This window comes from Rhea americana, unplaced genomic scaffold (assembly GCF_003343005.1).
Source record: "Rhea americana isolate MKP2758 unplaced genomic scaffold, rheAme1 scaffold_77, whole genome shotgun sequence".
Classification (NCBI taxonomy): Eukaryota; Metazoa; Chordata; class Aves; order Rheiformes; family Rheidae; genus Rhea; species Rhea americana.
The window spans coordinates 3,563,689-3,576,306 of NW_028186945.1; positions in this window are offsets into that span (position 1 = coordinate 3,563,689).

The window sequence follows — 12,618 nt, forward strand, 5'->3', positions numbered from 1 at the left end:
GAAGCTATAAATGCCTTATGACTCAAGGATCTCCAGCCAGAACAGAAGAGCTTAAAAATGGAACACAATTGCCATCCATAATTTAAATGGGCAGCATTCCCATTGAAAAATGCTTTTCAATTTAAATTCTATTAACAGGAAATTAGGAGATCTCCCATCACAGTGTTATTGTTTATTTTAAAATGAAAATTCAGAACATAAAAATACTATCAGCACAAATGTTTGACAGACCCAGAAATAAATTAAACTATTTTATTATGTTTCTTTTACCCCCAATGTTTATCTTATGGTCTCCAGTAATTTAAATGTATGCAGAAAAAGAACTATTAAGGAGGTAATGCRAATTGAAATTTAGGGCCAAATCCGCATTGCTCTGAAGCCAATGACAGAACTGCCATCAATTTCCATATGATTAAGGTTTAAACTAGTACATTTGGATTAATGGTAGAGCTATCACAAAGAACCTGACCCTTGACTCTTTGCACAACCAAATTTCCACTGGGGTCGGCAGGAAATTACCATAATCATCATATGTAAAACAAAAATTTGGGGCTTGTTTGGATTCACTTGTAAAAAATGTGTCTCGATACAGATATGATGTATATACATTTTAGGGATAAACACATACCTGTATTTGTGTGTGGCTGTGGCTGTGGCTCTGGCTGTATGTACGTACGTGTGTCCACATAAGTATCCATTTGCACAGCCAGGGTGGGGTGAAGAGACAGAAGTAGAAATGAGAAGTTGATTCGGGGAACACAGCCCCAGATGTTAAACAGTTACCTATGCAATATAGGTGAGTTCAGTAAAGCAGGTAACTCAATACTCCAGTATGTGGAATCAGCATTTTTATGTGCAGAGCAGCCAGCAGCCTGAGGCATAGTCCCAAAGTGTCCAAAACTACYGGATCTAGAACTGACCACATCCCATGCCTTTTCTTTCAAGAAAGATTCTGGACGTTCCTCATTTCAGTCTGACCAGAAACATAATAATACCAATCTTTCCCCAAATCTTGAATTATTCTGTGTTAACATCTAAAGACAAGATGCACAAAAAGATGCAAAAGGAGAGCAAAAGGCTAACTAGAATTTTTCAGACCTCAAGGAAAATATGAAATGTAATTGCATTCTTAATTAAAATATTCCCTGACACTGTGATACAGCCAAGAAAACTCTCAAGTTTCTTTAGTTTGACTATTATTTTTGATTTTCCTATGAACTGTATAGGCCCAGTCATTCCTTGGCCTAGGTTTCACCAAAGTTTGCTTTTCCCATATCRTATTTTTAGCAAAGAATTTCCACATGTTTACAGTAAAGAAACGTGACTTCTTGCTGTATGAGGCTGCTTGTTTTTCTAGCTCATATCCCTTGTCATATGCCCTGAAGGCTTGGTCTCCGTAAACCAATGAAACTCTGAAAAGCATAAATAAAACCTGATGCTAAATAACAGTGTCAAAACACTTAGGCAAATAGGACAATGCCCTTCAGTGAGCGACATTTTATAGGAGCACTTCCAAAGGAAAAAAACAAGGCAGTAAGATGATGTTAAGCCTCCTGWGATTCCGAGAGCAAAACACGCTTCATCCTCAGACCACCACGGGCCGTATCCAGAGCAGCCTCGGCTCACATCAGGGCCTGGGTGTCCTTTGGGTGAGTGTCTCCAAGCCCAGCTCGCAGTGATGCTTCGCGTGGCAACACGGTGCAACGTAGCCTACTCTCAGTTTGCTCCAACTCCTTTCCGCCTGTGTGTCCCACTAGCAGCAAAGGGCAGAAATGACCCTGAACAGTCTGGTTCAGGTTGGGGACCCTGCAGCCGCTGGAGAGCTTGTCTCCAGCCCTGCGCGCTTGGAGGATCTCGCTCGGTGCCTGSAGCAGCTGCTCCGGGCTCCTTGCAGTGGCCGAGTCCACGTGCACACAAGCTGCTCGTGAATCTTCTACCTGCCAAAGAGCAGTGACGCCAACATCCACACTTACGCTAAAAAGAGAGAGAGAGGGAGAAATACCACTACATGCAGCTGAGCTACTGGGTCAGCTACTAAGTCTGGTTTCCTGCAGCTTTGACTCTCAAGTTCAGACTTTCCAATTAGGCACAAACTGCAAGTGAAGCTTTCTTTTATGAGGAACATCCAAAATAACACTTTCTCATGCAGATTTTCTGTAGGGTTTAATAAGGGGTGAATCCAGATCACTGCCTTTCCCTCAAAGGAGCCCTTTATAATCTCTCTCCTCTCTATCCAGGCATTCATTTTCATGGAATTTATAAGAAATTAATGCTTCTACATCTCCAGCTGAAATCAGCCTACAAGGGCAGGTGAGAGGGGCTAACGGTGCTGGYTGACGCCTGATGCCCCCCTCGCAACCCCCCAGCAGCTTCGACTTCCCCAGTGCCGCCCCTCTGGGGCTGCCCCAGCGCGAGGGTCAGCAYGGTGTTCCCGAGGGACCCCCCACACCGGGGAGGCTGCCGGGCGGAAGCCAGTTTAGTACCAGCTTCAGTCCAGACGCGTTTAGACATGTCTACACGGCAGAGGCGAAGTAGGAGAAGGCCTGCTTTGYCCTCCCAGCAGGACGAGAGTCAGGTCCTCCTGGGAACGCATGTGGCCTCAGCAGCCCGGAGTTGGACTGAGCTGAGTCCCTCTAGAGAGCACTATACATCCACTCTGCTTGAACATCTCTCCACAACACGCTCAGCCTGAGCTGCTTCACGTCCYGCCGTTTCTGAGCACAGGCAGAGCTAGCTCAGCTCCAGCCAGCCTGCCCTGTGGTTGTATTTTGGTGGCTATAAGAATCCAGCTCTCCATGTCATGGCACATTCGAGCGCTTCCAGCTGCTCCAGACAGGAGAAAAATGAGTCTCAGTAATAAGTTCCTCTAGAAGGAATGAGACATGACATCTCTCTCAGCCTTTAATCCGAATAATTGTTTATCAGGAGACAGAGAGCAGCCTGATTGTCTCAGATTTGGACTAACTACTTGTTTTTTCCAATGTTTTTTCCTGAATGCTGGTAATTCCACTCTTTCCCATCCCATCTGTCCTTACATTCACTACCAACTCCAGACCTGGCACAACAGGCCCCTCTTTATTTCAGTGGGCCTGCACTTGTGGATGCCAGTGTCAAATCTTGTCCTTCATCGTCTGTGCTCATGCAGAGCTACTGCCCGGCTGCTGCCGTCTGAGCGAACACAAAGCTGCTGTTCATGCAAGAGCACCCACTCTGGGTGAGCTCAGCGATCTTGGGCTCTTCCAAAAACCTTGACTAAATTCTTTCTCCTTTTCCTCACTAAATCCACCTACTGAAGGAAAGGCCACTTCAAAGTGAGACTCTCACCCTGCCTGACATCATGGCATGCTGAGATAATTCAGAAYAGTTATGATAAATGTTCTGACTACTGGCATGAAGAAACAAACAACGGGCTCACAGCAACATAAGATTAAACATGTTTCCACAATTATCTGGGGAACTGTCTTGCTGTCCGTGTCCTTTCTTGCTATTTTTTACAGCCTGCAACAAACAGAAAACCTTAGATGGTTGTGTGAAATAGAGCTGAAGTCCTTCAGCCCCACAGAAGGCTGGGAAGCTYGGCTGTGGGAGGGTTTTTGCTTGTCAGGTAAGGGCATCTTACCAGGCTCCACACCATTTGGTACACTTGGGGGGATGCAGCGTGGCTTACAAGGGCTAATCCTCGCTGCTGGGAGGGTAATGCTGCACCTCTGGCTTGGTGGAGGGAGGCTGTGCTTAGTCGCAAAGAACAAGCCTAGGTGGCAAAAGGGAAAAGGATTTGCAGTGAGGGAAAACGTAGCCTGCCAAGTCAAAATGCAGTGAAAGCCTTGATCCCAGCTTTGTCTGTGCCAAAGAGCCTGGTATTCTGTAGCCCAGCCATGAAAACACTAAGCCTTGCCAAAGAGCAACTGGGAGCAGATGGAGCAGGCTATGGAGTACAAAAACATGAGCTCAGAGATGAAGGCAGGACAAGATTATGCAAGAAAAAGTAGTTTATCAGAGCACCTCCATCTTAATTCAACTGTTCCTTTCCTTGCCCATCCCCTGGTGCATTTCTTCCTTCAGTTTCCATTTCTATTGCTTCTTCAGCAAGGACATACCGCATCGGTTCCCTTCCTGCCATGACACGCATATAGACTACCTGTTTTGACCCGTAGCAACTGCATGCATTTCATTAATCCAGCCAACCATCTCCACTCCACTCTGCTTCGATCTGTGAAACTTCACAGGCTAAATAAGTTGTAAGTAGTTGTGCCAAAGAGTTTCCTTGGAGCCAGACATGAACCCATACTCCAAGGTCACCTTAGGGAACCCTCCTATATGCACCCAGGGCCATTACCTGACACTTAGACCAGCAGGAATAGCAGAGCCTACAGCATATTCTCCTTCCCTCCCCAAAGGATGCCAGCGTGATGACTGCCTAACAAAAGTCCTGGGCTGTGCTACCTCCAGATCATGCCTAGAAYCTGGCTGGAAAGTGAAATCTGGCCTGAGCCACACGTGCTGAGAGTCACTCTAACCATTTCACAACATAGACACTGGAGTTCAGTGCCCAGGAGTGGTCACTGCTTAACTTACTAGCTAGATTCACCTCTCCTGGGTGTGTATTTTTCTATTTTTCTGTTAGCCTGTTTCTTAAGGAGTGCCTGCAGGTAATTTCACTGGTTTTCTGTTGATCTCCTCCTAAGATACTTTTACTTGTTGGCTAGTCTTAGCTACTGACAGAGCAGTAAAGGGAGATATTCACTTCCTGGAGTTTTGTAAAAATATGTAGCTATGGAGAGAGACCCAGATTAGTGTCTCACTAGGGAAAAGTCTTTTAAGTCTTAAGTCTTAATGAGTTTGACTAAACTACTGAACAATAGAAAATCCATATAGACCACCATGAATGCCTCAACAGCAGAAAAAGTTTCATTCAGGCTTAATTAATGATTCAGTGGTTGGAAAATCATTCTAGACATATCATGCATATCACTAATAATTAATTCTTTTTGACAATAAAATGTTCTTGTGTTCTTAGTGCCTTTTTATTTCTCTTCCCTCTTCTCCTCACCTTACTTGTTTTCACAAGAATATTTTTTAAAATCAAAAATGTGTTTTATTCAACCCCATAATCCAACACGGGCAAAAATGTATCCTCAGCATAAGTCCTCATTCTCTGGGGACCAGACCTTATCAGATATCTTGTCAAAACAGGACGTGAGGAATACCAGTATGGATGTTAACAAGTAGCAGTGTGGGAAAAGAAAACTGATATGTCCCAGGACAGCATAAAAGAAAACACCTGCCTATTCAAGCAGTACATATACATTCACATAATAGCTCAACAATGGTCAGAAATCCTCCACTCTGCAGCCTGATAAAGTGGAATGGCTGTCCCCCAGAGGCCTGCGGAAGAGGAGATGAATGTGTAATGTGAATTCTGCCTTCAATTTATGGCTTAATTTTAAAATAACTGGAAATAAAACATGAAGAGGAATATCACCCACAGAGAGTAGTCTGAACTCTGCTTTCTATCACTTTCCTACAGCTTCCATTTATCTCTGTCAGCACAGAGAGCTTTCTGAATATGCCAGTGCTATGAGCTAAGCACAGAGCCAGGCKTGCTCTCAAGGCTGGACTTGCCCACTATCCACTTTTTTAAAGCTTCGAATCCATACCTCTGTAGCCCTCCACAGCCGGGAGCTTGAACACTTACTTGAACATGGGTCCAAGCRCTATACTCAACGAGGCCAGATACAGTGAGACACAGCCTGCCAGAATATAGTCCAAATATATTTTTTTTTCTAAGCCCAGCATGAGCCTGGGCAGTATCAGTGGAGGTGAAGGAAGTAGGTCACAGGGCTTGAACCTTCTGCCCAGACTTGCCTTAAATTCACATTGTCTCCATCATCTTCCTGTGCCTGCATTACCAGCTCTCTTCAATTTTCCACCAGTGCTAGAAACCAGAGGTGAGCTAGCGTAGACTGACCATCAGTGGTTTTGTCTCCACACCGTCCARAAGGTTGGAAAGGACAATGTTTTTATCACTAATGTTTATGTGATTGTGATTCCACAACTGCTGCCTTCTGTCACACTGGAGTAGGGGGAAATTTGAAGTAAAACGCTATTCAGAGAGGTTTCTGTGGTTCAGCTTCTCAACAACATGTGTTCCTTGTTACTTAGAACTGTCACAGGGGAGGGAAGATGATATAAAATAAGACCTAACTGAAGCTGCTGCTTTAGGATGGAAAGTTAGCATCATACATTTGTCTTTACTCGCAATAACCATGCTTCATGGGTTTCCTAAAGCAGAATTTACTTTGTCAGCAAAAAAGAACATGTGTTAATTTACATCCTCAGGAAAGAAAGCAGTGAATCATTTCTAATGATTCAGGTGTTCTATTCTTAGCACCTAATTAATCTAGACTGGAAAGTTGCAAAAAAAATTTCCCTGAAATAATTTCAAGCATTTATTTCAGTTTTATTATTGAGTAAAATCATAATGAATGAGAAATTGACCTTGTGGTTAAACCACTGGCCTAGGACTGAAGTTCAGTCACTGACTCGGCTCCCTGCGTAACCACATCACTTTGTGGATTTTTGTTGTGTGCGTTCTCTCGGCTAAACCTTTTAGCAAGCTTCGGCATTCCCTGCTGGCATCAAAGGGGCAAATCTTGAACCGGCTCATGTACATATGAAGAAGTGATCAGGCCTTCTCAGGTCAGCAGGATTTTAACCAYGAAGGAAAGTCTCCTCAGCAGTTCAGCCCTATCAGTCTCGCTGTCGGATATAGGCTGCGAATCCCAGAGGAGCCGCGTGTGACCGTTGCATTTCCTGCATGCCCACACAAGGGACTCTGCCCAAGGGAAATAACGACAGCTCCGGGTTGTCCCCAGCCAACACAGCCATGTGACAGCTACACAAGCAGAGATGCCAGACAGGAATGGGGATGCACTGAGAAGCACGTTGCTGTATCGAAAATGGAGGGTAGGAGGGCCTGTAGGGAACAGCAAGTCTGTACATACAGATGCCACATTCGGTGCACAAGGCTCTTCTTACCCGCTTGTCTTCCCTGTGCGGCAGGGACTCAAGGACGTGGAGCAAGGAGCCAGAATGGGACGGGGGGGCAGCACCGGAGCCACGGAGAGCCCAGCTGCTCAGGGCCCTCCACCGCAGAGGCAGGAGCGGAAAGAAAACCGTTGCTATAGACCTGCGTTTACAAGGTTGAGTAACAAAAGCTGCTTACATCCAAACAAAAGTTTTCTGATAATGCAAAATTAAACTGACAGGAACCAACACACATGYTTAAAACACGGTATGATAGATGCTTTTGTTTTATGTAAATTTGAATAGGCACTATATTCTGTGACCAATTTGATAAGAAACTGAACTCTCATACCAGCTCAGCAAGCCTGCGCGTGTTTTCTCTACTCTTTAATTTCTCTGCTATATTGACCTCAACCAGTAATTTCCCAGTAAAAACACAATAGATGGTTTATGTCACATTACAGGAAATCATGAAAGTCTCTAAAGCAATCCTGATTTTCAGGAGCTTTCTTAATTTTCCATCAACCCTTCCCCCTTCTCACACCTACTATATAGTCAATATTGGTGCTTTATGATAGGAAAATATCATTTTTAAGGCACAGTAAGGTTTTCTTGCTAAGGGATTTCTTTTCTCTGAATTATTTCAACAGAAGCCCTTTTCTTTTTTTGCCTTCTCTTTCAGCATTGCAATTTTACCAGTTTACATAGAGGTTCTTCTGATATATAGCAGTGCAAGAAGAGGAGACCCACAGCAGTCCAAGTCACTACTATGTTTCTCAGAAACTGCTCCCCTTCTTTGATCACTTCTGCAGATAGCAATACTGAAATTGTATGCAAATTGCTATGGACCATTTTACTACCATGACTGAACTGAAATCCACAGACCACTGATGTCTGCATGCTTCCCTGAAATGCTACTTTCTGCTCAGTTGTTTTTTACTATCCAAAAAATGAAAAGGCAGGGATTGCAGTAGAATCAGAAAGATAAAATACAGAAGCCAAAGCTTAGCAAAGTCTTTGTCCTCTCATGCTGAATTAGACAGAAAAGATATTTTCTGCCATTGCAATTATTTAGTTAATCCCGGTGAGCTTTTCCTGGAATAGATGTCTATGTGGCCATTACTCAATAAATACAAAGCTATTAAGATATTTTCTAAACAAAACTCTTAATGAAAGCACAGCTTGGAATAAATGCCCATCTACGGCACAGCTCTGTCAGAGCTCCCCCACCTGGACACTCACCACTCTCCTGAGCTTGGTTCACATCGGCCYGGAAGCAAGAGCTCGGTCTGAACCACCACTTCTGTGTTTTGGTGGCCTAGGCACAGACACATGCACAAACTGTTTGGTTCATCCCAGAGGGAGAACACTTGATCTTTCATGACAGAGCAAACACTCAAAGTACAAATGACTCTGTAACTCTTCACTGGGTACAAAATTAAGTATTCTTGGTTTTGGAGGGGAAGGGATTTTTATTATTATCAGCCAGAGTGTAGTCCTGAAATAGAGAAAAAAAAAAAAGAGAGAGAGAGAGAGAGAGAGAGAGAGAGAAAAGAAAGAGAGAAAATTCTAAGTTTTCCTCAGTCTGACTGGGTCACAAAAGTCATTAGTTTTGTTGTTTCACGGGATATTTCTCAGGCATATGTTCTCTGTCTCTTACTATGTCACATTTTCATTAAGGGATAAATCAGATACCTCAGACCTGAGGGCCACTGCTGACACTCCAAGTACATTTTTCCCAGGACCTTATTCTTTTAGATACTTTGATTTTATAATGCAACTCCTATAATGCATGTGATAKTTAAGCAAATAGAAACACAGGCTTTGCAAGCCTTCTCAAAAAAACAAAAGTCAAAGAACTATTTTAGTTAGCATACTATATATTCAAGACAAAAGTGATARATGTTTAGACATATTTTTATGACCTTATTTTCTCAGCATTTCTGCATGTTTTGGGGGCTTAAATCAGAGACTTTTCAGAAGTCCAAAAACTCCATGTCCTCATGCATGTGGCTTCTTTTTCCAGGCACGAAGTCTCTGGGTCTATGTTTATTCTTTCTGAGGCACTAGTTTCTCTCTCTTGCAGCTGGCCCTGCAAACAAGCCACACTCCAATCCTGTTCTGGGTAACAATACTTATTTTCACTATTCCCTTGAAGGATCCTAACCAATTTCACCAGGTGTTTTTTCCTCTCCATTTTTGTCTGCTTTTTAGTTACTCCCCTCTTGTCTTTACAGCAGGGCRTGTTCCACTTGAATATTTGTGCAGTGGTGCTCCACTTGAATATTTGAGCATCTAAGGTTAATAGTCCTCACATTGACCTTGTTGGGGTATAATAATGTGTATTTTCACACCTAACAGAGATACAAAGCATTTTCACACATATTGTTTACAGGTTGACACAAAGATGTCTCTCAGTCAAACCAAATACCCATGCACAAGATTGAAAAGCCAGGTATGGATTTCCAGTGCATCAGGATCACAGAACAGATCCACATACCCATAAGGTCACATCCCAGGTATGCTTCTGCACACACAGTATTGTAAAGAAGGAGCAGCCAATGTAGCAGAAAAACTTGCCCTTCAGGTGGGCTCCTTGGAGCCAGTGTGCTGCCAGGGTGCACCCTGCCCCACCACGCCACATATTGCCGCCCTTAAAAAGTGCCATGGATCTATTCCTTCATCCCCTTGTCTTTGCAATGTTGTCATTTAACTCACCCCTCTATTTCTGTGCTGGAGGACTGTGTAATTTTTTCTCCCAGTTTTGGTCCCAGAAAGCCCTCCCCTGTGCCTCTCTAGTCTTTTCCTTTTCTTTCCCCATCTGCATGGCTCTGATCCAGCAGGCYGACTCTTCCTCTCTGCTAGGTCCCACAGCACTTTATTTCCCTGCACAACTCTTGGACCATTCAACCATTTCTGCCAAGAGTTCAAAGTTTTTTCAGGTTGATAGCACTCTCCCCTGTGCTGTTTGCCAACATCCCCCTCTTCTGGACACAGGGCATTCGGCATGCATGCAAATACMTTTTCTCTTGCCTACAAATGTACTGATGTCTTCTGTTCTGATTTATGCATTTCAGGGGATGTCAGGCTGTGAACTGTGGTCTCTTGGAGAGCAAGCAGGAGCTGTAGTTTAAACTCTTAAGGGCTTTTCAAAAGGTAGCTGAAATGACAGAGCCTGCATTTCCAATTGATTTCTACGATCTCCTTTCCTGCCTCAGTACTGAACTAAGGACAAAAATCATGTATTAGGTTGTTCCAAGATGATGGAGCTTAATMCATAGCTGTTGGCTCACAAAACTGGGTATTTCTAACCTGCCGCCTCAATTTCCCCACTAGTTTACACTGGATATTTTTGTCCCCTGCGTTCCTACGTATTATCTCTGTAAACTGTTAACACACTTTGTGTTTCACCCAGGATGTTCAATTGGTAGGTGTTACACAGAAAATTCTGATCTCAACATATTGTGTAATTAGAAATTCATCTAACAAGCTAGGAGTACCTCAGACTATGCTGAAGTGCATAGGAAAAATGAAGAGTTAGCCAATGAAGAATATGTAGCAATAATCCTGAGAAAAGATAGAAAAAGTATTTTTGGTGGACGTGCTTAGAGGCATGGAGCTGTGAGCAGAGAAATTCTGTTGCTTGATTCTTACAAAGGTCAGGAGAATAAGGCTTTGCACATCCTACATAAACAGAACTGCAACAAAGAAATACAAGTCCACTGCAAATCTCTCCTGCTAATGGAAAAACTTGCAAGACTCCATATACTGACTAACTTGTTCAAACGGAGAGAGGTGATAATATACTGCATCAGATTATTGCTATGTCTTTCATTAGGTTCCTGTTAGCACAGTGTCCTTCAAAAATGAGAAGTATTGGTATATATCATTTTATTAGTGAGAACAGTTGTAATATAGTTCCAATGTCAAATGGTACAACACAGTCACATTTTCAGGGAATTCTTAAACCTGCTGAGTCCTTTGGGATTCTTACTTTACTGCATCTTACAGCATATGAAAATATGATAGGACAGGTGACATATAACATGGCTAAGTTTATGAACAAATATGCTTTCTCTAAAGGACATCAAAAGTAAAAGCAAAAATTTAACTAAGGGTTGTGAAGGCAAGTTACAAAAAACTCTCTGTACTATGTRTGCGCCATATTTTATCATTTTTAAATCCAAGTTTCACTCTTGGTCTATATGCTTGTGCACAAGACGTCTGATTTCTGTCTTCACTTTAGTGTTTGTCAGGTATAAAGCATCATATATAAGAAAAGTGCATCAGCTATCTTTAAATCTGTAGCTGAGATTTTAGAGGCTGAAATGTCAAGAGTTGGGAATGAGGATCTTGACTTTTAAATTGCAGATCCCTTAAGAGTCACCTGGGTGGTCCTACAGTACAACTTACTGTAAAGCACAGGACATATATTTTCACWGTGAGATAATAGGAACTTGAYTTTCAGCGCTCTATTCAGTCCTGTAAACATAGGGACTACACTTAATCCAGTGCCACTTGAAATACCTTATGTATCCAAGATGTACTCATGGAAATGGCAGATATACCACAGAACCTATGGGAGATGCATGTCTTGCTGCATCAGCAGTTGAAGCCCAACCAAGATGTTTCAGGGAGGGCTGATAGCACATGGCAGATGTGTCTATATGGGCAGCTGAATGCCACCCAGAAAGACCATGGCCCAAAAAACATAGTCTAATCCTTCATCTGGYCTGATCAGTATTGCAAGAATGACTATTGTTGCCTGCTATTTTAAAGTCACCTAACATYATTTAGGCTGTGCTGCTGGAGACAGACTATTTCCAGCAGTCCATTGTGATACTTGAAAAAAATGAGCTAGACAGATGATGAAACCTTTTTGATCAATATRTTTAACTTAAATGGCTAATCTTGTAAACAACGGAAAGGAGACCTCTTGACCTAGTGTTTAGTGCCACATATCTGTACTTTYATCAGATTAATCATTCTAGAAATTCTTCTCATTGCTACTAGCAGTACTTCTTGGAAGCGTTTCCTCTTTGATATTTAAAATCCACTTAAGGCGTTAACTTTGAGATTCAAGGTTTCTCCATCAACACTTTTTTCCCTTAYGTAGACGGATGGCTGCAGACAACTGAGGCAAAGACCCGCGGCTCCTGCCGACTCCTGTGCCCTGCCAGTCCGTACACAGAGCACGGGGCAGCCAGGGGAAACCAGAGGACAGCTAACGGGCTCCCCCTCAGCGCAGACCTAAAGTCATCCTTTCCTCCAAACTAAAGCAAAAGGTTTTGCTCAGGTTATACTACAGCCATCAAGAGAGCGACYTGCACCTTTACTCAGCTCACAGAAGCTGCACTAAGGCTGGTTCTAGGAATAAGAAACGAAGAACGCTGTGAAACACCCCTGCGGCTGCCAAGCCCCGAGAGGCGGCCGCTGCCTGCGGGAGCGGCGCGGCGGCACCGCCGCCCGGCTGCCGGCCGCAGCAGGAGGTGGCGCCAGCCCGCGCGGCCTGCCGCACCAGCGACCGGCCGGGGCAACGGCCGTCATCTGGTTTCTAACGTGGGACGCCACGAGGGGCCGGGCCGGGCCGGG